Source organism: Limanda limanda, chromosome 4, assembly GCF_963576545.1.
Source record: "Limanda limanda chromosome 4, fLimLim1.1, whole genome shotgun sequence".
Lineage (NCBI taxonomy): Eukaryota > Metazoa > Chordata > Actinopteri > Pleuronectiformes > Pleuronectidae > Limanda > Limanda limanda.
The window spans coordinates 29,947,091-29,972,328 of record NC_083639.1 but is presented as its reverse complement, the minus strand read 5'-3'; the positions used below and the strand labels follow the sequence as shown (position 1 = coordinate 29,972,328).

The 25,238-nt window shown below is 40.9% G+C and overlaps 2 pseudogenes; one reads left to right on the top strand and one right to left on the bottom strand.

The window, feature by feature from the left end:
• The window catches only part of LOC132999434 (gastrula zinc finger protein XlCGF8.2DB-like), a 9,062-nt pseudogene extending 3,982 nt beyond the window's left edge, over nt 1-5,080 (bottom strand).
• Nucleotides 1-21,384, top strand: part of LOC132999949 (6-phosphofructo-2-kinase/fructose-2,6-bisphosphatase 2-like) — a 54,109-nt pseudogene extending 32,725 nt beyond the window's left edge.
• The last annotated feature ends 3,854 nt before the right edge of the window (nt 21,385-25,238 follow it).

The following is a 25,238-nucleotide window of genomic DNA, read 5'->3' as shown; positions in this document are numbered from 1 at the left end:
TGTCTCGAGCTGCTGTTCACAATGTTTTTAATGTGTCTCAATCAGCTCTTAATGATACTTATTCATTATGTGTTCTTTGAAGGGATTTGTAGGTATTTTTTGCTATTTTGTTGAGATATTTTTGAGATATAATTTGCTTTATTTGCTTCTTGCTAACGTTTAATTTCTTCTTGACTTTTCCTCAACATTGGTCTTTTTATTTACTGTTGTGCAATAGGAGTAAACTTGATGTTGGCTAATTATTAATAATCATGAAATATGATTATAAAAATAATAAAAGATTATTTATTAAAAATAATTAAAAAAAATGATAAGGCCATAACTTATCGTAGAGGGGCACCATCCTGGTAACAGGGACCAACGATATCAAGCTATAAATATCAGTCTCATAATGATAAATGTCAAATTAATAATGTCAATATTTTAATATTAACGATTACTTAATAAACAGTGAGGCTTCTAAGTTCGAGCACAGGCAATCATAATCCAGCTGTATTCACATACATATGCACAAATAATCACAGACTACAGATACTTTAATTACAAAAGGATTTATTAAAAAGGGGAAATAAAGTTATAATGTTATTCAATGATTCATCATTTTAACAAGCTCCGATATTTCAAAGATAAACACAGCAGCAGCACTTATCACAATTCAGAAAATACATGTAAACCTGCGGTCTACCTATGTATGTCTGTCTCTGTGTGTGTGTGTGTCTGTGTCAAAGTGTCTCTCTGTGTGTATGTGTCTATGTGTGTGTGTGTGTGTGTGTGAAATAAAGTTAGTGTTATTTAATGATCCATCATCTTAACAAACTCCCATATTTCAAAGATCACAACAGCACCAGCATTTATCACAATTTAGAAAACACATGTATTCACCTATGTGTATCTGTCTGTGTCTATCAAAGTGTGTGTGTGTGTGTGTGAGAGAGAGAGAAAAAGAAGGGGGCGTGGCGATGACGCAGTCACGTAGTGACGTCACATCTAAGATGGAGGCCGACAATGTTAGGCTTAAAACTACAAAACAAAATGGCGGGTTCGTTATGAATTTAGAGCCAGAATTGAGGGCGGGTCTAGAGATGCATAATCTCCAATGGCCGCCGGACCACGTGTGAGACACAAGGAGGAGGCAGAACAAAGGGTTCTTTGTTCTAGTTTAGTTTCGGCTTCAAAATGGCGGCCAGATGCGTTCAGGCCCTTTAAATATAGATTTAACTATGTTACATGAACTGTATTCTAAATACAGATCGGAACGGGTGTATAGGTCGGTTTAGAAGGAGAGAGAGAGAGAGAGAAGGCATGCAAGGAGAGAAAGAGAACGAAGCTCTTAAAAACACCGTTAGAAACAAGTTACATTTACTTTACCGCTCAGCACCCAAACGGCGTTGTGTGCTGAAGTCTGACGGTAAAATCTCTGTAAGGTTGTTCAGACGGGAACGAGTGCAGCCGGAGACGTTTAGTCACGGCGCTTAAAAACTGTTGCACAAGGCCGTAACCGGAAATCGGAAGTAGCCGAATCGTCGTGGCTAAACAATGAGACACGGAGGTCCCACAAACAAATACACTCAAATATTAAACAATACGCTACGTATCTGCCCAGATAATCAAGTCTCTTACTGTACCACCCTCGCGGTGTGCGTGCGCGTCGGTGGAATGTCCCGGGGGGCCAGTGAAATCACGTGGTCACTCGAGCGGAGCTCTGGAGCTCGGCCGCTGGACCGGAAAAGGGAGCGTATTCCTCGTGCTGCCTTGACGGAATGAAACTTCGTCTTCTTCTGTAACAGCGGAGAACGTGCTGTTTTACAGGAACGGAGTGAATTGCCTCTTACTCCTCAGCGGGATGAACGTCGCGCTTCTGCAGGGAACGGCTTTGTGGAAGCCGTTTGTGGGTCGTTGAAAAAGAAAAAGTCTGTGGAAGTGTCCGTCCAGCGGGGCACTTCCTGTTTCGGTCTTTCAAGTTAAAACAGCAAAGAGTCCTATCAGAAATAAAACTTCGACTGAGATAAAAGAAGAAAATGAAACGACTTCAAATAAAATGATATTAAACAAACGTCTAATCGCCTCCTTAGTTACTGAGTCGTGTAGTTAGGCCCCTGGAGGGTCTGGATACGACTTGAGCAGGGTGGAAAAGAGACAGATTTCTGTGAGGTCCCTTGCCTTATACCACCTGAGGACTTCCTGCTTCCTCAGGAAGTGGTCATAGGGTTCAGTTGGCTCTCAGCCAATGAGAATGTCAGGGTTCCGACCTTAGTGGGCGTCTCAGAGTCTCATTTAGGTTTTTGCAGAGCGGGCTGCAACATCTCCCCACCAGGACCTGCTGGAGGGGGGGCACAGTGGGGGTTCAGGAGATGCTTCCCCCACCAAGGCGAGGCTCCAGGCTGTCTAGAGAAGGTGTGAATTAAGAGTGAAACTGGTTGAACTGGTTTCAGCTGGGCCTTGTAGGCCTCAAGTATTTATAACCCATTGTTTGACGGTCAGCACTCTGGCTCTCCCCCAACATTACTAATGCAGAGTTTCATTGGATGACTGTGTCATGTTTGATCATTGATAAGTTATTGCCGTGCTCCAATCAGCCTCCTTGTGCCTTTTTAGCAGACGATAAAAGTGAGTTTCAATGAGTCTTGTTTTTTCTCAAAGAAATATCAGAGACAAATGAATCTGTGCATTCAAATGTTATTGATCATTTTTGACTTTCATTGTATTGTCCCTTGTTATATTAAAAACGCTGTCAATATTATTAAAGAACTAAATGAAATTAGATTTCGTGGCTAGTTTGCTTTGTTTTACCTTGTTTTATCAGCACAAGGCCCAAAGTGTCACGGAATGGAGAGGTTGAATGGAGAAGCTCAATGACTCAGCAGGTTGAATAGCAAATAAGAAAAAGGGAAAGTAATTCATTAAGTTGCCTATTTCTCTTATTCAGATTCATTATCAAATGGATTTGTAGATTACTCCCCCCCCCCCCCCCCCCCATTAGTAAACCATATAAGGGTGAAGGGCAATTAGCACTATGTGGCTGTGGAGTTGGACAGCTCATTGGCTTTCCGTTGACTCAGAGAACATATTAAAAGAAGCATTTATGTAGTTTTTTTAACCTAGAAAGAGAAATATTGAAATAAATAAGACAATCAAACCTGATGTGACCACTGACACATAATCCTCAGTTAAACAGAAACCACCACTGCTCAGTTTCTTTTCATAGATGTCGTGAAAATAAGATATTTCATCATTATTATCATTCTCATAGAGTTGCAACTACAAATTAAGGGAACACATTGTTTCATCAACAAAGGCACTGGAAAAGGAACACTGAGCTGAGCTTTACTCTTCTTGAAGCTGTGCCTAACAAAACACACCAGACAGCACCAAGTTAATACTTATTTCAAACTTTTGTAAACCGTAAATCAGATAGAACGAGACCCCTGGAACACGTTCACATTGACCGATCTATCATGACCAGAAAAACAAAAAAGTCTCAATTGCCGAGTTCCGACTTCACGTCAAACGTAAACAAACATGTCTGACTGTGAGAAGCTGATTAATTTGTCTCGTGAGGAGACAATTCAACTGTAGCCAGTGCAGCCTCCGTTCATACAGAAACAAAGAGGAGGAGGGCGACAACGCCATTATCTTTTTATTAGACTTTTATTCTTGGAAACACATGCAATACATAAAGGAGAACACACACTGTCATTGAATCTCACGAACCAAGAAACCATTGTTTAAAAACAAACATATTTAATCATATGAACTTGTTAAGAACACACATACATACTGGGCAAGGAAGAAACTTTAACCTTAAAATTACAAGAGGGACATTATGAAAAATAGATAAATTATGTAGAAATCTGTAGAAATAAGATATATAAACACATATCTTTCATGTTATTCAATGATTTATATTTTCTAGGGACATAAAACCTGTTAGTAGTTTATTTAAAACAGTGAACTATGAATATGTATACTATGAATATCTGCTGATAAATCCTAATAAATCTTTTGTTGCAAAGGTTGCAACTGAATCACTTCTCTCCTTTATGAATCCTCACATGTCTCGTACAAGAGGACTGAATCTTAAATCTTTCACCACACTCAGATCAACTAAACGCTTTCTTTCTTGTATGAATCCTCATATGTCTATTTAGACTGTCCCTACGGCTAAATCTTTCACCACACTCAGAGCAACTAAACGGTTTCTCTCCTGTATGAATCCTCATATGAGTATTTAGATTGCCCCTTTGGTTAAATCTTTCGCCACACTCAGAGCAACTAAACGCTTTCTCTCCTGTATGAATCCTCATATGTGTATTTAGACTGCCCCTTTGGTTAAATCTTTCACCACACTCAGAGCAACTAAAAGGTTTCTCTCCAGCATGAATCCTCATATGTGTATTTAGATGGCCCCTACGGATAAATATTTTACCACACTCAGAGCAACTTAACGGTTTCTCTCCAGCATGAATCCTCATATGTCTATTTAGATTGGCCCTATGGATAAATCTTTCACCACACTCAGAGCAGATATACGGTTTCTCTCCTGTATGAATCCTCATATGTCTATTTAGACTGCCCTTTCGGTTAAATCTTTCCCCACACTCAGGGCAACTAAACGGTTTCTCTCCTGTATGAATCCTCATATGTGTATTTAGAATGCCTCTTTCATTAAATCTTTTACCACACTCAGAGCAACTAAACGCTTTCTCTCCCGTATGAATCCTCATATGTCTATTTAGGTCGCCCTTTTGGCTAAATCTAGTACCACACTCAGAGCAACTAAACGGTTTCTCTCCCGTATGAATCCTCATATGTGTATTTAGACTGCTCCTTTGGTTAAATCTTTTACCACACTCAGTGCAACTAAAGGGTTTCTCTCCTGTATGAATCCTCATATGTGTATTTAGATGGCCCCTTGCTGTATATCTTTTACCACACTCAGAGCAACTAAACGATTTTTTTTCTGTCTTACATCCCACATCACTTAGAGGCTGTTCGTTGTTTCTTGTATTTAAACCAGTCTGAGTTTCCCTGGTCTCCATCCAATCATCCTCATTGTCTTCAGTCTCAGAAGAGTCTTCAGTCTTGTCCTCAGGACCTTGTTGTAAACGTCCATCAGGACCTGAGTTCCTGGCTGGTTCTGGTCCTCCACAGTCCGCTCTGTTCTCCTTCATCTCACTCGGATGAAGCTTTGACGATTTAGGTTTCTCTTGATCTTCTTCACTCTTCACAGCAACAGGAGTCAATGTGAACTTGATATCAGCCTCCTCCAGTCCTTGAAGCTGCTGTCCATCCTGACTGGTCCACGGTTCCTCCTGTTCCTCTTTAATGTGGGGGGGCTCTGGGTCCTCCTGGTCCACAAGGGGGCTCCACTGCTGCTCCTTAGGGGGAACCTCTTCTTTCTTCACCATCAGTTGCTGGACGTCTGCAGGACACACTGAAACACAAAAACACACGTTTATAATTTCAGAGTTTACTGAAGTGTTTTGAAAAACTTGTGTTGTGTCGTTTAATGTCGACTGTTGTGATTTTTGAACGATCACATTCAGGAAGTAGAGATGTTGAGGTTGTTTACAGTTGGTGTTACGACGCAGCTCATAAAGGAAGCAGCATAAAACAAAAGGTTTCTGGTAAAAAAAAGTTTTTCATTCACAGCAGCAGGTTTTCTGCACAGACTCATTCACAACAGCATTAAATCCTCATTATTCAGGTGAGAGGTGGAGCAGCCGGGTGCAGCAGACAGAGACAGGAAGTGGAGTATTAACTCCGCTGCTCGAGCTGATGCTAGCTTACGTTAGCCTGTGAGCGGTTCCTTCTCGATTATGGAAAAAAAAATTCATAATCACGATTATTTTGGATAATATTGAAATCACAATTATTCAAACGATTACTTTTGAGTTTGAAAATATGATGCATTTATTCAGTGTTTCGCTCCAAAAAAAAAGGCGGCTGCGTGCTTGAGAATGGCGCTGCGCGACCGCTACATTGTGTGGTGCTGCTCCTCTTCGGATTCTAAGAAACCGAGGTGTTCCCATACAAGAGAACTTTTTCTACCCTATTTGTCGATCAAGCGGGTCTGCCCTCCCTCTGCCATTTTCCACTCGTGGTGTTTTTTTTAAATACCGCCGGTCACCACACACACAACTCTCCTCCTTCACTTTACAGCTGCTTGAGAGTGAGAATTCAGGGAATTCCTTTAAATATTCAGTATAAGCCCAAGGAGCACGGTACTACAGCAAATATGATTGGCTGTTGGTGTTTCTTGGATTGGCGTGAAAGACTCAGAACAAGACATTCAAATGAGTTGTAGCTGAGTTTAGGTTTAGGATTAATTCATAGACTGGAGTTAAAAATAGCAGCAACTCCACCTCATCGTCCAAATTCTCTGGGAACGTGTGAAATTATATGACTGGGGGGAGTAGATTCATTTAGACTGACATATTCCAAAACCTCCCGCCACAAGACAAGCTTCTTCCCGGCTGCAGTTGGCCTTATCAACAAGGCCCGGTGTAACAGGCCATAGTATACCCCCCGGCCGAAGTATACCCGGGGTTAAAGGGGCCTAGGCTAGATTATACCCCGGGTATATTATGGCCTAGGCCAATTCATACCCCTCAGGCCAGATTATACCCCCATGATATCAGTCGTGTTGAATGATATACACAAGACTTACTTAATTTTTCAACATTTTATTGGGGGTTCAGCTTTGTCAGGTAAATTAAGGGAGAAAGCTAACTAACTTAAATCTTAAAACTCTAAAACAAAGACTTTTATTACTTCAACCAGAAAAACTGATAACATCAAAACATCCCCAAAGATCAAAACACCTCTCAGTAGTGTTACACATTAAAATAAAAGCACATACCCAAAACATAATGCAATAGTAACATAATATAATACAAGTTAATTATTATATATATATAAAAAAAATGGTGTTAGAGGAATCAGCTATCCCATCTCGCCTCAGCAAACTCTACTCCTCTGCTTGCATTAAGCAGATCTTATAAAGTCAAGCTTCACCCCTGGAGCCTCCCCCCAAAAAAGAAAAATTCTAAACTTCTTAACAGTTCTACAGTAAAGTACTGCACCTTTATTTATCACAAGAACGAGAGCTAAGAAGAAATGCAGAGTGCGCACTAAAGAATCAAAACAAATGACAACTTAGCTAGCAAACAATAATAATTATAATTACAAGAAATAAAATTACATATGCAAGTTTGCTTTCAATTTAAATTATATATGTATAATATGTTACACGTTTAAAATAATCAAAATAGAATATGCAAAATAAACAAACAAATAAATAAATAGTATAAATTAACTTTGTCTCAATAACTATTTACATTCCACTCCCTAGCTTCACACTTCAAGGGTTACAGTGCAATCCTTCTGGCCTTCCTTGCTGCAAAGTCATCAATCAAAACATCGTTTTCAACAGTTTGAATTTAGAAAAACTCCTCTCGGCTGAAGCTACTGTTACTGGTAGTGTTGATCTGATCTGCAGAGCAATACACAAGTTGGGATATATTTCTGTGAGCTGCTTTGCATGTATGAAAGAGTTGTCATGCTCTTTGATGGCCAGTAAGGTAAAATGTCTAACTCCTTGGCCAGCTTATTTAGTTATTAAGCATTTTGGTGTATTTGGACAGCCTGACATACGTTTTTCATTCCAAGATAGCTGTTGATTAGTTGAATCCGGTCTGATAAAACTCTCTAGCTCGCTACACCAATACTAACATTGTTATTATAACTCAAATTTCAACTTCATGACACCAGTGTTAATTTTGGTATCTATTTTAGATTTAGTATCGTCTTTAAACGAAAATGCATATTAGTTTTAGTCACATTCAGTCATTTTTATCCTTCTTAGTTTTAGTCTAGTTTTCGTTGATGGAAACTCAGAACATTTTAGTCTAGTTTTAGTCAACGAAAACTGACTTTTTAAGTCACATTTAATAGTCCATCTTATAGCCACATTTAACCCCTTTCCTTCCCTTCTCAGGCCCAGGGACCCCCTGTGTTGTGTCTACAACTGCATAATAGTCTAGCTTGCAGTACTTAAATTGTGGATACAATTACTCTCCGATACAGATCTCCTAGTATATGACTACAGCTGAATTCCAATTAATGCAGTGTAAATTATCATTAAAATATAAGAGAATAGCAAGCCTAGATTTTGAAGATTCAAATGCTTTGATAGCACAACACAACTCCTATGCCTACCTGACCTTAGAGCTTGTTAGGCTATCATTATTATAGAGAACGCTCTTATTGTTTTACGGTAATAGTTTTGCCTGTTATTAGAATTTTTACGTTTCCCTCAACCTGTGTATATATGACGTGTATGTCGTCACATCCTGTGTTATTGTTGTTGTGAACCTGTGCATGAAAAAGATGCACAGAGCCGGTGCACGAGGAAGAATAAATTATACTGAATGAAACAGACGCTCCGCTTGTACTTTGACCCTAAAGTTACACTGCGCAAGTGAGGTAACTCAACAGGTTATGGGCCCAGGGCTGAAGACAAGAGGGCGTGAAGTGGTTGCGACGTATTACGCATAGCTAGCAGAGAAGCTAGAAGAAAGTCAATCAATCAATCAATCAAGTTTTATTTGTATAGCCCACATTCACAAATAACAATTCGTCTCATGGGGCTTTAACATTGTGTGACATCCTCTGTCCTTAACCCTCAACAAGAGTAAGGAAAAACTACTAAAAACCCTTTTCACATGTAAAAATATGTAGAAACCTCAGAGAGAGCCACATGTGAGGGATCCCTCTCTCAGGACGGACAGAAGTGCAATAGATGTCAGGTGTAAGAAAACATCATCAGGATTTTTAGCAGCATCCATTAGGCTAAACATTTTTCAATACTATGTGTCAGGCAGTCCCGCTGCAATCACAGTCTCTGGCCAGCAGCAAGACCACGATCCAGCATCAGGATGGGATCCACTATAATCCACAGTCATTGTCCACCGCCGCCAGTTAGAATCCATTATCAGCTGCCGCCTCGGTCGTGGTCCCTCATCATCCGATGCCAACGCGACAAAGGATCCTCCATTACAACGACGATCAGAAAGTGACGGGCTAACGATGGCGAACCGAGCAACAGGAGTTCCAGCACCGCAGCTTATATTCGATGGGACGGAGGAGAAATTCGACCTTTGGGAGACACGGTTCCTGAGCTGCCTGCATATCCTGAAGTTGAAGGATACTATTGTGAGAGAACCAGTTGATGCGAGCGAGGAAGACGGACAGAAGAATGCCGACTGCTACTGAGCTGGTAAGGCTAATAGATAATAAAAGCCTATCGTTAATCAGACACGAGGCTGCTGATGATGGCAGGAAAGCCCTGAGAATACTAAAAGAACATTATTCTGGAAAGAGCAAGCCACGGATTATAAATATGAACACGTCTCTTACCAAGCTTCACATGGCAGACAGCGAGACTGTTACTGACTATTTAATAAGAGCTGAGAACATTATAACAGCATTAAGGGAAGCAGGAGAGACCATGAGTGATGGACTGATCGTGGCCATGACGCTATGCGGGCTACTGGACTCGTTCAAGCCGCTAGCTGTCCATGTGACGCAGAATGGAGACAGCGTCACGTTTGCAGATTTCAAAAGAAGACTACGAGTCTATGAGGAATCAGAGAAAATGAAAATGGCTGAAGCAACTACAGATAATGTGATGAAAACGTATACAAGACAAGATGGAGGCCATAGCAAGCCACACAGTAGCAGAAAAGAAGAAGATGCTAACATTACCTGCTACAAGTGTGGAATAAAGGGACACATGGCAAGAAGGTGTTACAGAAAAGTGTGGTGCAGTTACTGCAAGAACAATACGCATGCAGAAACACTTTGTAAGATGAAGGGGGGACAAGATGGCGTCAGAAAAGTTGCAGAGGAGCAAGGTGACGACCAAGACCACCTCTTCATGGCCAGATATGTCAAGAGTGAAAGACCACCAGGTAACGTGAAGACGAAAGGCATCCACCATGATGCCTTTCGTCTTCAGACGAGTTCCAGAGCTCCAGAGTTCCAGAGCTTCGACAACTTGTTCCGGCAAGAGACCCACTCAGTGGAATTAGCAGACGGAAGCAAGTGCAGTGGAAGAGCACAACAGAGAGGCACGGCGGTGATACAACTTCTAGACCACGCAGGACGACAACACACAGCGCAGCTACGAGAGGCCCTCTACATGCCATCATATCCAAACGACATCTTCTCAGTGGCAAGAGCAACAAATGGAGGAGCGACACTCACTTTCAAGAAGGGGAACAGTCGCATGATCACCAAGGATGGCAGCACATGTCCATTCATGAGAATGGACATTTGTATTACTTACCAACTGTTGAGAAGAATGTTGATAAATGTAAAGTATGTCATGATATGCAAACTTGGCATGAAATATTGGGTCATTGTTATTATGAAGATGTGAAAAGGTTGCAAAGTGTTGTGAAGGGCATGGTGATTAAGGGAGGTGCAGTAGGGTTGGATCAATTATGTGATGTGTGTACACAGGGAAAGTTCACCAAGACAAGAAATACGGAGCCAGATAGGAAGGCAAAGAAGCCCCTAGAACTAGTCCACACCGACTTAGCCGGTCCCATGCGGACACCAAGCATAGAAGGACACAGATATTCACAGTCCTTTACAGACGACTACTCAGGAACTATGCTTGTAAATTTTCTTAAGTCCAAGAGTGATACAGTGCAGGCCACAGAAAAGTTCTTAGCAGACATAGCTCCTTATGGAGAAGTCAAGTGTATCGGTTCAGATAACGGCACTGAGTTTACAAGTCGAGACTTCCAGACACTTGTAACAAAAAATAGGATTAGACATGAGACGTCTGCGCCATACTCACCCCACCAAAATGGCACAGCAGAGAGAGGGTGGAGAACACTCTATGATATGAGCAGATGCCTACTGATAGAAAGCGGGTTACCAGATAATTTATGGAACTACGCTGTACAGACCTCAGCTTATGTGAGAAACAGATGTTACAGTAGACGTACAAAGAAAACGACGTACGAGCTATTCACAGGAAGGGTCCCAGACATATCCAAATTCCAAAAATTCGGATCGATGTGTTTTGCCTACAAGCAAGAGAAAAGCAAATTGGATTCCAGATGTGAGCAAGGTGTTTTCATAGGCTATGATAAAAACAGCCCAGCCTATCTAGTAGGGGTGGGAATTGGCAAAAATGTGACGATTCAATAGTATTGCGATATTTGGGCCACGATTCAATAGTATTGCAATTCTGCAATATATTGCGATACTGCAAGTATTGCGATTTGATTCTGCGATATATTGCGATTCATGTCCCCCATATTATTCAAAGGCATTACAAAAAGAGGAAAATAAGACTGTTCACCTCACTTCAAATGTCACCTTTAATTCTGTGAACAACATTGTCTTCTACACATTAACTGAAGTGTAAAAACTAAGAAAGGGTAGTGCAAAAACTTTGTCCTTGAACATTCAGGACACAGGACCTTTGTAATTATTTTCTGAATAGGAGACCTCTCACATGAACGCTGAGCTCCCAGCACATAACTTACAATTATTTAAATACAATACAGTAACATCAAGCAGACATAATAGAGTAACATAAACCTGAGAATAAGCATATAAATAAGAGTAACCTAGAGCTTCAATCAAATTGAGAAAAATAAAAAAGTGTACTACTAGAGTCCAGTCGGCTGCAAGGTCATGAACCAAAATGTTAAATTAATTTGGGAATATTGGCATTTTTGTTCAGAAAAAGGAGTTGGTCGACATGCTCAGATGTTAAAGTTCCTCTGGGCCGTTACTATATCTCCTGCAGTGGAGAACATCCTTTCCACATACACACTAGGTATCTTTTAAACTCTGAAACTCTCCTTGTCATGCTTTGCCAGCCAGGGGCTGTTACATATATAATTGAAAATAAAGTATTAAAAAAAAAAAATATTGCAATACTTTGTGCTACAGTATCGATATAATCGCGGGCGCAAAATATCGCGATACTTAACAGAATCGATTTTTCCCCCACCACTACTATCTAGTGTACTATCCAGACACAGAGAGGGTTAAAAAGCATAGGTTGGTGAAATTCACCACTAAAGCAAGCAAAGAAAGGGAAACACAAACATCTGAGTCACACATAGAATACGGGGATATACACTCTACTGATGACAACAGTGATGAGTATGTTGTTGATAAGAATGTGAAAAATGTACCAGGTCAAGGTGTTCAAAGTGATGATAGAGAGACTTCATCTGAAAAGACTGAGTACACACAGCCAGATGTGTCCACAGAGACTGTGATCAAGAGGAACCCACCGAGAATTAGAAAGAGACCAGCTTATCTACAGGATTGTGTGACAGATGACAAACTGCACACATGCATGGACTCTTGTTACAGAGCAGTGTGTGACATACCTCAAAATTACCAGGACACCATTGCATCAAGCAAAGCAAGGTAGTGGACTAATGCCGAGAGAGGAGATGCAATCCCTGGAGGAGAATGAGACTTTCAAGCTTACTCAGTTGCCACCAGGCAAACAGACAGTGGGGGGCAGATGGGTTTATGCACTTAAGACCGAAATTGATGGATCTGATAAATATAAAGCAAGATTCGTAGCAAAAGGCTACAGTCAGAAACCAGGCACTGACTACGAGGAGACTCTCACCCACAGCTGATATGTCAAGTGTGAGAGTGGTCATGCAAAAGGCTGTACAAGATAACCTAGTCCTACACCAGTCGGATGTGAAGACAGCTTACTTGCATGCCCCAATTGACCGTGAAATTGATATTGAGCAACCTGAGGGTTATGAGAAAAAGTCCAATACAGGTGAAAAACTTGTGTGTAAATTACAAAAATCTATTTATGGTCTGAAACAATCAGGGAGAAATTGGAATACTATGTTGCATGAATGTTTAAGTGAGAATGATTTTGTACAGAACCCAGCTGATAACTGTGTATACAAAAAAAAAGCACAACGAGTAAGTAATCCTAATCATATGGGTTGACGATCTGGTGATAGCAGCTAGTAATGAAAATGTTCTGAAAAATGTAAAGAGAATACTCACTGAAAGGTTCAAAATGAAAGACTTGGGAAAGCTGAGACATTTCTTGGGCATAGATTTCGAACAAGCAGATGGTGTAGTCAAAATGTCACAGGGGAGATATGTGAGCAAAATTCTAGATCGATTTGGGATGCAGGATTGCAAAGCTAGAGAAACTCCATGTGAACCAAAACTTGAATACACAGAAGATGCAGAAAAACTGAAAGACCAAAGAATGTACAGGAAGGCAGTAGGAAGTTTAATTTACTTGTCTACATGTACCCGACCAGACATAACTTTTGTGGTCAGTAAACTCTCCCAGCACTTTGCTGAACCAACAGTAGAACACTGGACCACATTAAAACATGTGTTCAGGTACCTGAAAGGTACAACAGAACAGGGATTATGTTTTAGGAGAAATGACAGAGAAAAATTTGGCCTAAGAGTCTACAGTGATGCTGACTGGGCATCAGACCCAGCAGATAGGCGAAGTACATCAGGTTTTTGTGTCAGTCTAAATGAGGGAAGCTCTTTGATATCCTGGAAAACAAGAAAACAACCGACAGTAGCTTTATCCAGTTGTGAGGCTGAATACATGTCCTTAGCATCAGCCGTACAGGAATGCATTTACTTAGAGCAGTTACTCAGGGGTATAGACACATATCAATATGCAAAAACAAAAATGTATGAAGACAACCAAGGTGCCATAGCACTAGCCAAAAACCCAGTCAACAGACAACGGAGCAAGCACATTGACATTAAGTATCATTTTATCAGGGAAAATGTGAACAATGAAAAGTTTATTTTGGAATATTGTCCTACTGAGCAAATGATTGCTGATGTCATGACAAAGCCAGCTACTAAGCTGAACTTAAAAAGATTTGCACGAAACATGTTTGGTACTTAAGAGTGCAAAGAGTATTTTGTTTCTCTGAGTATCAAGGATACCACATTCTGTTATTTTTGTTTTGATGCAACCTATTGTGATAAGAGCGAGTGGGGGTGTTAAACTATCCTTATTATAGAGAACGCTATTATTGTTTTACGGTAATAGTTTTGCCTGTTATTAGAGGTTTTACGTTTCTCTCGTACCTGTGTATATATGACGTGTATGTCGTCACATCCTGTGTTATTGTTGTTGTGAACCTGTGCATGAAACGGATGCACAGAGCCGGTGCACGAGGAAGAATAAATTATACTGAATGAAACAGACGCTCCGCTTGTACTTTTCACGCTGAAGTTACACTGCGCAAGTGAGTTAACTTAACAACCCCCACCTGGCTTGGACTCTTATCCAGCACCCACGCCTCAATTCTGTGTTAAATTAACACACATAACAGTATATTGCATATTGCACATCCACATTTCTCTCCTGTTTTGCATTTTACTTTTTATTTTACTTTTTATATCTCGTATATCTGTTTTACATTTTTCTCTTTATTTAACTTTTTATATCTTGGATATTATTTTTTCATAAACAGTTATTTCTTTCTTATGTGAAGTACTTATTGTGTTTTTATGCTTTATGTTAAATGTATGCACCTATTTACCATCGAAAATTCCAGGTAGGTGTAAAGCTACTTGGCAATAAATCCTTTCTGATTCTGATTCATCAGGATGCAGCCACGTCTCAGTGAGGGACAATAAATCTATGTTGTAATCTGAGACTAGTTCATTAACTAAAATAGCTTTTGATGACAGTGATCTCATGTTTAAAAGACCACATTTAAAAGTCTTAGTTTCCTGAGTTGTTGCAGAGGTTGTGTAAATTTGTATTAGATTATTGTGTGGAATTCTCGCTCTGTTAATGTTTGATTTAAATCATGTAATCGGACGGTGGACAGACACAGTCTCTATGGGGTTGTGTGACTGATCCAGAGGGAGCAGAGAAGTGTGTAGCACTGCAGCTCTGCTTCCTGGTCCCAACTCTGGGTTGTCATGTTATAGACTGGGTAATATTCCTAGAATAACAGAGCTAGCTTAGGCTAAGCTACGTGGTAAGCTAGGTGGCTACGTGCTAAGCTAGGTGGCTCCGCGGCGGCTAAGCTAACTACAGCTAACGGAGCTTCTAGGCTGCGGAGCCTCTCTCCTCCATCGCTACCAACACACTGCATTTATTACATGTAGCTCTACTGTTAATGGAGGCGGAGGAGTCAGTGAACATGAGCCACTCGGAGCAAGAGGGAGAGAGAGAAGCCATCGCTGCTGTATCAGCCTGTTAGACTACGAGGCTGAGCTCACACAGAACACAGAGTCACGAAGCACCAGAGAGGAGGGGCTGGGATGTGTGGCTGTTTAACTACAGACCGGTGATTGTAGCCGGAGTGATGCAGAGAAACAGCTGTTAGCAGAGGAGCTAGTTCACAGAGCGTGAGCAGCATAGATAGATATAGATAGATATGATGCTAGCTAACGTTAGCCTGTTAGCGGTTCCTCTAGGGACTGACCTGCTCTGTGCAGCCGGACTTCGGGCTGCATCACGGCATCGAGCAGCCTCCTCTGGCGGCAGATCTCCAGCTCTGTCCGCTTCACTCGCTCCTCGTACCCAGCCACGGTTTCCTCCAGCCCCGCGAGGATCTCCTCCACCGCCGCCGCGAGCCGCTCGGTGAGCATCGCTCTCAGCTCCGGGACTCGAGCCTTTCCTCCTCCTTCCTCCACCTGCAGCAGGAAGTCTTCAGCGGCAGCGCGGATCCGCTCATGTACCGACTCCCGCAGCAGCTGCATGGCGGACATGTTGCTCCTTCCTCCTCACGCTGAGTCTCTGAGGGGACAAAGAGACAAAGACAGGAAACAGAGACTCCGATAGTTGTAAAACAAAGCTTATTTCCTGTTGCCAGTAGGTGGCGCCATCGGTATTATTACATACAGACTAATAGATCTGTTCAAGTAGGGAGTGTTCATGTTATTAGACTTCACGCCGATACATAATAAAATCACTGCTAATTTCCACAGAGCACAGCTGCCTCTCTCCCCTCACGGTCGTATCTGGTGGAAATGGGGTTTGTCTCGTGAAAACGTGACGGGCTCCTGACAGCATCTCACTGCTGAATTGTGACCTAGATATCAAACAGGCTGCTGCTGTCACTCTGAAGCTGACACTGTCCAAGTTACACACATTGACTTGTTTTCTCAGGTTTTTGATGCAACAAACACAACAAGAGAACGTAGAGACCTCATTCAAGGCTTTGTGAAGGAGAATGCATTCAAGGTAACATTGGAAGTGTTTTTATTATATTCTGCTGTTATTTTGTCTTTGGAAATCGGACTTAATTGAAATTCAAACATTCACAGTTTATGTAGCGTTGAACGTGAAATGATGAATGTGAGACTTTTAAATGTTAACAAGATGTATATTAGCTATCTATCCTAATCACTTTGTACCAAGCCGAAAGACAGCACCTTTGATTAACCTGTGTATGGACCTATGGACAGTCCTACAACTGCAATGTGGCTAAGGGGAAATGGCTTCTTGCCTTGGCTTAAATTCAAGGAGATATGGGACACCTTCATGCAATTTTTTGAAAGCGACCAAGTGGAAATTAATGAGTGAAACAGAATAAAGAAGCAGCACCTAATAGGATGAATATTAATTGTAACTAATTTATATTATGAATAAGAGAACGTTATTTTAATCTAGGCTTTTGATTTGATTGATTGTAATTTAATTTATCTGTATTTGTATAATTATGTCTTTATTTGCTTTCATTTATTCTTATATTTTTATATATGTATTTTTTTTAAATTATTTTATTTAATCCTATTTAAGTTATTTAATTCCGGCCTCTTTTTCTTTACCCTGATTGTTTGATTGTGGGTTGGGGGTGCTCATAAACGTTTGTATGTTTATAAATGTTTGAATGTATGTTTCTTTTATGTAAAACTCAATAATAAATATATTGTAAAAAAAAAAAATGTTAACATGAAAACTCCACAGGGCCCATTCAATGTCTCATTTAAAAACTGGATGATCTTGTTTTGATTGCGTGTTAAGGCCGGCGCATGCTTCTGCGTTTTCACGGGAACGGAGACGCAGGAGCCCTTCCGGGCCCCTCACGGACCTTCCTACGTGCTTACGTGCGTCGGCCAATTTTTCTAACTAGACGGCAAAGCCCCGCAAGCGTCACCCGGCCGCGAGGGCTGTGATTGGTCTGCTGACTACATCATTTCCGGAGTCGCATTTCCGGTTCATGCCCGGAAACCACGGAAGATTAAGAAGAACGAATATGGACCAGATAGAAGAGCACTTGGCAGAAGAGATCCGACACTATGTCCACTAGTATAACCCGTCACTAACCGGAGGATTTTTCCGCCAGAAAAAGGCTCTGAGGAGCCGCCGTGGCGATGTAAATAAATCGCTCTTCTTCGTGCAACACACGAAGAAGAGCCGACTTCGACAAAAAACATTACTGCGCCTAGTGTTCTGGCGGGGAATTGCATGGCAACACACGCGCAACGGTTGGAGAACCATGAATGACAATGAGTCCTGCGTTACAGCTGCGTGCCTGCGGGCCCCTGACGACGCAGAAGCATGCGCCGGACTTAAGTCGTACGTTGACCTCTGACCTCTCTCCAACATGTGTTCTTGGTGGAGTCGGTGTGCGACGACCCTGAGGTGAAAGCTGCTTTATAGCAGTTTGCAACAAATGAACACTAGATGGCGTCAGTAAACAGATTTTAAGTTCAGCCCCCCATGATCCATCACTACCTGCAGGGACCTGTCGTTTATCAAGGTGATAAACGTGGGCCGGCGTTTCCTGGTGAACCGGGTGCAGGACTACATCCAGAGCAAGATCGTGTATTACCTCATGAACATCCACGTGCACTCTCACTCCATCTACCTGTGCCGCCACGGAGAGAGCAACCACAACGTGGAGGGCCGCATCGGGGGGGGACTCTGAGCTTTCTCCTCAGGGGAAACAGGTACGATGACACAGAAAGAACCAATCACAAGACTCATCAGTTCACTGGGATAAGATTTACTTGAATTCTCTCCATTGGCTTTTTCATGAGCATTAATCTAATGAAACAGACAGGAACCCTTAGAAAATAATTGATGATATCTAGACAATGATTGTCGATTTGTGTTTCTCTCGTTTCCCAGTTGGCCCACGCCCTGAGAGACTTCATCGAGGAGCACCAACTGTGGGATTTGAAGGTTTGGACGAGTCAACTGAGAAGAACCATCCAGACGGCGGAGGAGCTCGGGGTTCCTTATGAACAGTGGAAGATTCTCAACGAGATCGACGCTGTCAGTACCGATCTATGAGAGGAATCTCTCTCATAAAGCATCTTTATGTATTAAAATATTCTGCTACTGTCTTTAAACAATCCCTATGTATAATATGTGGAATTGAAGCACTTCTTTCTTTGTATTATGTGCAGTGAAAGGGCTTCTGCTTACTTTACTTTGGTGTGTGATATTAGAATGAATATTCTTTTCTTTTTTTGAATATCCCTCCTCAGGGTGTGTGTGAGGTGATGAGCTATGAGATGATCGAGAACACTTTCCCAGAGGAGTTTGCTTTGAGAGACCAGGACAAGGATCACTATGGTTACCAAGGAGGAGAGGTAACCTGGCCCACTCCTTCCATCCCCTCGTGTTTCACAGATGTTAATCAGGTTGATGTTTTGTTAAAATCGTCTTCTCTGGCTCTGGAGTCCTACCAGGATCTGGTTCAGCGACTGGAGCCGGTCATCATGGAGCTGGAGAGACAGGGCAACGTGCTGGTCGTCTGCCACCAGGCCGTGATGAGATGTCTGTTGGCGTACTTCCTGGATAAAAGTGCAGGTAGAAGAATGATCACTAAACACACACAGGACACACGGACACACAGATACTGACTTTGTGCTTTTTTAAATCATCCTAAAGAAGATCTGCCGTACATGAAGTGTCCGCTCCACACTGTGCTCAAACTCACACCTGTGGCGTATGGTAGGTCCTTCCCCCCCCAGGACACACAACTTCACTCTATGACCCACAATTAATCAGCGAAACCACAACATCTAATCCAGAGTCTAACAGGCTCTTGTTTGTTGTATCCACTAGTTTAATGCTTGCATGTGAGGCCTTGCTTCTTTAACTCCCTCTTTTTAATCCTTGTCCCTTGAATCTTGAACCTGCCTGCAGCTCAGCTAATGAAATTAAATGTTTTAGATGTTATGGACTGAAGCCCTGGCTGATCATGCTGCCCTGCTTGGCTGAAATAATCATTATTACCATCGCTCTGGTTATGGATGAATGAAAAGCTGTATTTGAGCTTCTTTGAATTATTTTAAAGGTTTACACCCTTAAATGAAGAGAAGGTGTGTGAGGGTTGTGCTTTGCTTATTCTATCCTTAAAAGGAGACATATTCAGGGTCATAATTTGAATTTGTGTTTTGATTTGAAAAGGTTTACTTGCTCCAATATTCAGAAAACACATCACTTTCTTCAGACTGTCCTTTGCTGCAGCTCCTCTGCAGCTTCAGGAGCTTCAGGTGCTTCAGGTGCTTGAGGAGCTTCAGGACCTATGTTGTCTGTGGGGAAGAGGAGCTTCCTTCACTGAGGACTTTGGGCTTTTTAACTGCAGTTTTTTTACATGCACAAACTAGAATGACACTCATTAACAGTCCCCTTAAATTCTCCATTTCAATTCAAAGTCTCCTTTGAATTGACTTCTGTTGTTGAGCCTGTTATTAGAGTCAATGTGGAGAGGATGGTTACTCTGCTCGGCTGTGATCAGGAGTCCCCAGATCTTTTGTTTTGTCCTTGAACACCTTGCAGCATCTCATCTCCTACCAGGATGAAACCCTGAGGGACTCTGCTCTCGTACCTCGGCGGAATAGTTACACTCCCTTGTCCAGTCACGACCAGGTCAAGCGTCCCAGGCTCTACAGTGCAGGCAACCCGCCCTGGCTACCGCTTGCCCCCACGCCATCAGCTCTGATGCCAGAGGGACGGCAAAGCCAAGTTAGTGAGTGAGTTACAGCCCCCCCCCCCCTTCAAATATGTCTCCATCTCCGTGTTGACATGGGACTCGTCTCTGTGTGTCTGTCACGTGTCGGGTCTCGAAGGAAAGTTCTCTTTCTTGAATGTTTCTTGGCCGTCTGATGTTTGTCTTGCATGACCTTTGCTTCACCACTGGTCTGTTTCCAGCGTGAATATGCAGAACAGCATGTCTCTTTATGAGAAACACTCCTGATGAGTGGAGCATCTGCTGAAATAAAATTTAAATTAAACTTTATGTGGAGACGAGGTGGTTTGAGAGTAGTAATCACTTCACGAGCCTCTTCTTTAAGACAATCATTTATATCAGCATCAATTTTTTTTATCTTACATTTTAGATTTAGACTATTTTCTAGAGCGACAGTTATTTTTTTTACTGAAATCCATTTGAGAACATTTAACGTCAACATTATTAACCCATAAAAACTGTTTTTTTATTTACAAATGCATATTCATAAGTATATTTGTTGTGTATGTGTTGGCCTTGCCTTGTGGGTACAGTGCTTCGGCCCATCTCCACATCTCTCTCTCTCTCTCTCTCTCTCTCTCTCTCTCTCTCTCTCTCCTTCTGAATCCGTCTTTCAGCCCCGAATAGGAAGCAGATTTTTGGGATTCTTTTTTTTGTGTTAAAAAAACGTGTAGCCAACGTTTCATTTTCTTTTCCATAATTCATCCCATTGTTCAAGTCATGTTATCTGAATGTACGTTATCACAGTGTTTCATGTTTTTTTATGGTTTTCCAGCACTTTGGTTTCTTCAACCTTCCATCACCTTTGAACTCAGAAAGCTGCTGTCGATATGTTTCATCTCAGCGACGTTATCAAGAAGGACTATCGCACCCTGATTCTTTGAAAAATTAATAATTTGCTGCGACAGTGAAAGGCAGCTTCTTTAAAAGCATTTGATTATCACATTTGACGACACCTAGATATGTTTTAAAGAGGTAAAATGAAAGACAAGAAACTATACTTTGCTGTGCACATATATAATGTATTAATAATTATAAGATAGTTGTTTAAGAGTGTCTCAGTATTGATTAAAGTGAAGCAATCACACGTAGGTTCAGAAAAGTGATTAATAATTAATAACTTCTTCTTAGACAATGTTCTAATGATCAGTCTCCAGTGCTGCGGCCGTTAAACAGCACTCCACATAAATGACCCAATTTTCCAAATAGGAACTTAAGACTCCTGAGACTCTATTAGTTTCCTCTAATAGTATTTTCTGCTGTGAGGCATTAATCTGTGAGTGTCAGTGACGTTTCCTCTCTCTTCAAGGAGTCCCTGTGTGAAGGAATCGACTTTGACAGCTCAGAGGAAACTAGTGGCTGGTTCCGCTTCTGAGTGAAGATGAAAAGTCTTGTTCTTCACAACGCAAATTAAAGTTTGGATTCGATCTTGACTCTGAAGATGGATAGAAGTATTTTTGAACTACAGTTTTTGGAAATCGTGGTCAGAGGAGGATGAAGTCAAAGAAGAGTTTGTGTTTTAAAACCAGGCAACTTGGACACAGGGTCATTTTTTATTTCTTTATATCTGCAGTTTCTGTCTTTGTCTTTACTCTGCATGCTGAGGCTTTGACCTGGAGGCCTTATCATTAGTATCATAAACTCTTCTGCATGTGCACTACAAGAAATCTATCAACAAAACAACACAACACAGTGTTCAACACAACTGGCAACTAATCCTTATTGTACTGTACATAATACAAAGCCTTACTGATCATTACATACACTGAGTATCAGCTCCTCTATTCTTCTCAATACAAGCACATTAGTAGATGCTGTAAAAACTTTTTATAATATAAATCCGCTCATCTTATAGACAGACATTTGCACTTATGATTGTTATCTGAAGCCATCGTGTGTTGTCTCATCTTATAGATTTGAGAGAGTGTACTGAACGGGGTTCTGAAGGAAGATTCAAATGCTGTATAAAGATTTATCCCTCTTGTTATAGAAGCATTGTTGGAAAATACTTTACATTACTTGACATATTGTCCCGGCAGTAGGTAACAGATTGAACTTTCTGTCTCGAGCTGCTGTTCACAATGTTTTTAATGTGTCTCAATCAGCTCTTAATGATACATATTCATTATGTGTTCTCTGAAGGGATTTGTAGGTATTATTGCTATTTTGTTGAGATACTTTTGTACATGTTATCAAACAAAGAATTTTGCTTCTTGCAAACGTTTATTTGCTTCTTAACTTTTCCTCAACATCAGCCTTTTTATTTACTAATGCAGAGTTTCATTGGATGACTGTGTAATGTTTGATTATTGATAAGTTATTGCCGTGCTCCAATCAGCCTCCTTGTGCCTTTTTAGCAGACGATAAAAGTGAGTTTCAATAAACCTTGTTTTTTCTCAAAGAAATATCAGAGACAAATGAATCTGTGCATTCAACTGTTCTTGATCATTTTTGACTTTCATTGTATTGTCCCTTGTTATATTAAAAACGCTGTCAATATTATTAAATAACTAAATGAAATTAGATTTCGTGGCTAGTTTGCTTTGTTTTACCTTGTTTTATCAGCACAAGGCCCAAAGTGTCACGGAATGGAGAGGTTGAATGGAGAAGCTGAATGACTCAGCAGGTTGAATAGCAAATAGGAAAAAGGGAAATTAATAATTCAATCATTCAGTTGCCTATTTCTCTTATTCAGATTCATAATCAAATGGATTTTTAGATCACTCCCCCCCCCCCCATTAGTAAACCAGATAAGGGAGAAGGGCAATTAGCACTATGGGCCTGTGGAGTTAGACAGCTCATTGACTTTCTGTTGACTCTGAGAACATATTAAAAGAAGCATTTATGTTGTTTTTTTAACCCAGAAAAAGAAACAGATTGAAATAAATAAGACAATCAAACCTGATGTGACCACTGACACATAATCCTCAGATAAACAGACACCACCACTGCGCAGTTTCTTTTCATAGATGTCTCGAAAATAAGATATTTCATCATTATTATCATTCTCCTTGAGTTGCAACTACAAATTAAGGGAACAAATTGTTTCATCAACAAAGGCACTGGAAAAGGAAAACTGTGCTGAGCTTTACTCTTCTTGAAGCTGTGCCTAACAAAATACACCAGACAGCACCAAGTGAATACTTATTTCAAACTTTTGTAAACCGTAAATCAGATAGAACGAGACCCCTGGAACACGTTCACATTGACCGATCTATCATGACCAGAAAAACAAAAAAGTCTGAATTGCCCAGTTCCGACTTCACGTCAAACGTAAACAAACATGTCTGACTGTGAGAAGCTGATTAATTTGTCTCGTGAGGAGACAATTCAACTGTAGCCAGTGCAGCCTCCGTTCATACAGAAACAAAGAGGAGGGCGACGACGCCATTATCTTTTTATTAGACTTTTATTCTTGGAAACACATTCAATACATAAAGGAGAACACACACTGTCATTCAATCTCACGAACCAAGAAACCATTGTTTAAAAAAAAAGATATTTAATCATATAAACTAGTTAAGAACACACATTCATATTGTGCAAGGAACACACATTAAACTTAAAATGACGTGTAGGACATTATGAAAAATAGATAAATTATGTAGAAATCTGTAGAAATAAGATATATAAACACAGATCTTTCATGTTATTCAATGATTTATATTTTCTAGGGACATAAAACCTGTTAGTAGTTTATTTAAAACAGTGAACTATGAATATGTATACTATGAATATCTGCTGATAAATCCTAATAAATCTTTTGTTGCAAAGGTTGCAACTGAATCCCTTCTCTCCTTTATGAATCCTCAGATGTCTCGTACAAGAGGACTGAATCTTAAATCTTTCACCACACTCAGATCAACTAAACGCTTTCTTTCTTGTATGAATCCTCATATGTCTATTTAGACTGCCCCTATGGCTAAATCTTTCACCACACTCAGAGCAACTAAACGGTTTCTCTCCAGTATGAATCCTCATATGTGTATTTAGAATGCCCCTTTGGTTAAATCTTTCACCACACTCAGAGCAACTAAACGGTTTCTCTCCCGTATGAATCCTCATATGTCTATTTAGATTGGCCCTATGGATAAATCTTTCACCACACTCAGAGCAGATATACGGTTTCTCTCCTGTATGAATCCTCATATGTCTATTTAGACTGTCCTTTCGGTTAAATCTTTCCCCACACTCAGGGCAACTAAACGGTTTCTCTCCTGTATGAATCCTCATATGTGTATTTAGAATGCCTCTTTCATTAAATCTTTTACCACACTCAGAGCAACTAAACGCTTTCTCTCCCGTATGAATCCTCATATGTGTATTTAGAATGCCCCTTTGGTTAAATCTTTTACCACACTCAGTGCAACTAAAGGGTTTCTCTCCTGTATGAATCCTCATATGTGTATTTAGATGGCCCCTTGCTGTATATCTTTTACCACACTCAGAGCAACTAAACGATTTTTTTTCTGTCTTACATCCCACATCACTTAGAGGCTGTTTGTTGTTTCCTGTATTTAAACCAGTCTGAGTTTCCCTGGTCTCCAGCCAATCACCATCACTCTCTTCAGTCTCAGAAGATTCTTCACTCTTGTCCTCAGGACCTTGTTGTAAACGTCCATCAGGACCTGAGTTCCTGTCTGGTTCTGATCCTCCACAGTCCGCTCTGTTCTCCTTCGTCTCACTCCGATGAAGCTTTGACGATTTAGGTTTCTCTTGATCTTCTTCACTCTTCACAGCGACAGGAGTCAATGTGAACTTGATATCAGCCTCCTCCAGTCCTTGAAGCTGCTGTCCATCCTGATTGGTCCACGGTTCCTCCTGTTCCTCTTTAATGTGGGGGGGCTCTGGATCCTCCTGGTCCACAAGGGGGCTCCACTGCTGCTCCTCCTCAGGGGGAACCTCTTCTTTCTTCACCATCAGTTGCTGGACGTCTGCAGGACACACTGAAACACAAAAACAAATGTTTATAATTTCAGAGTTTCCTGAAGTGTTTTGAAAAACTTGTGTTGTGTCGTTTAATGTCGACTGTTGTGATTTTTGAACGATCACATTCAGGAAGTAGAGATGTTGAGGTTGTTTACAGTTGGTGTTACGACGCAGCTCGTAAAGGAAGCAGCATAAAACAAAAGGTTTCTGGTAAAGAAAAGTTTTTCATTCACAGCAGCAGGTTTTCTGCACAGACTCGTTCACAACAGCATTAAATCCTCCTCATTGTTCAGGTGAGAG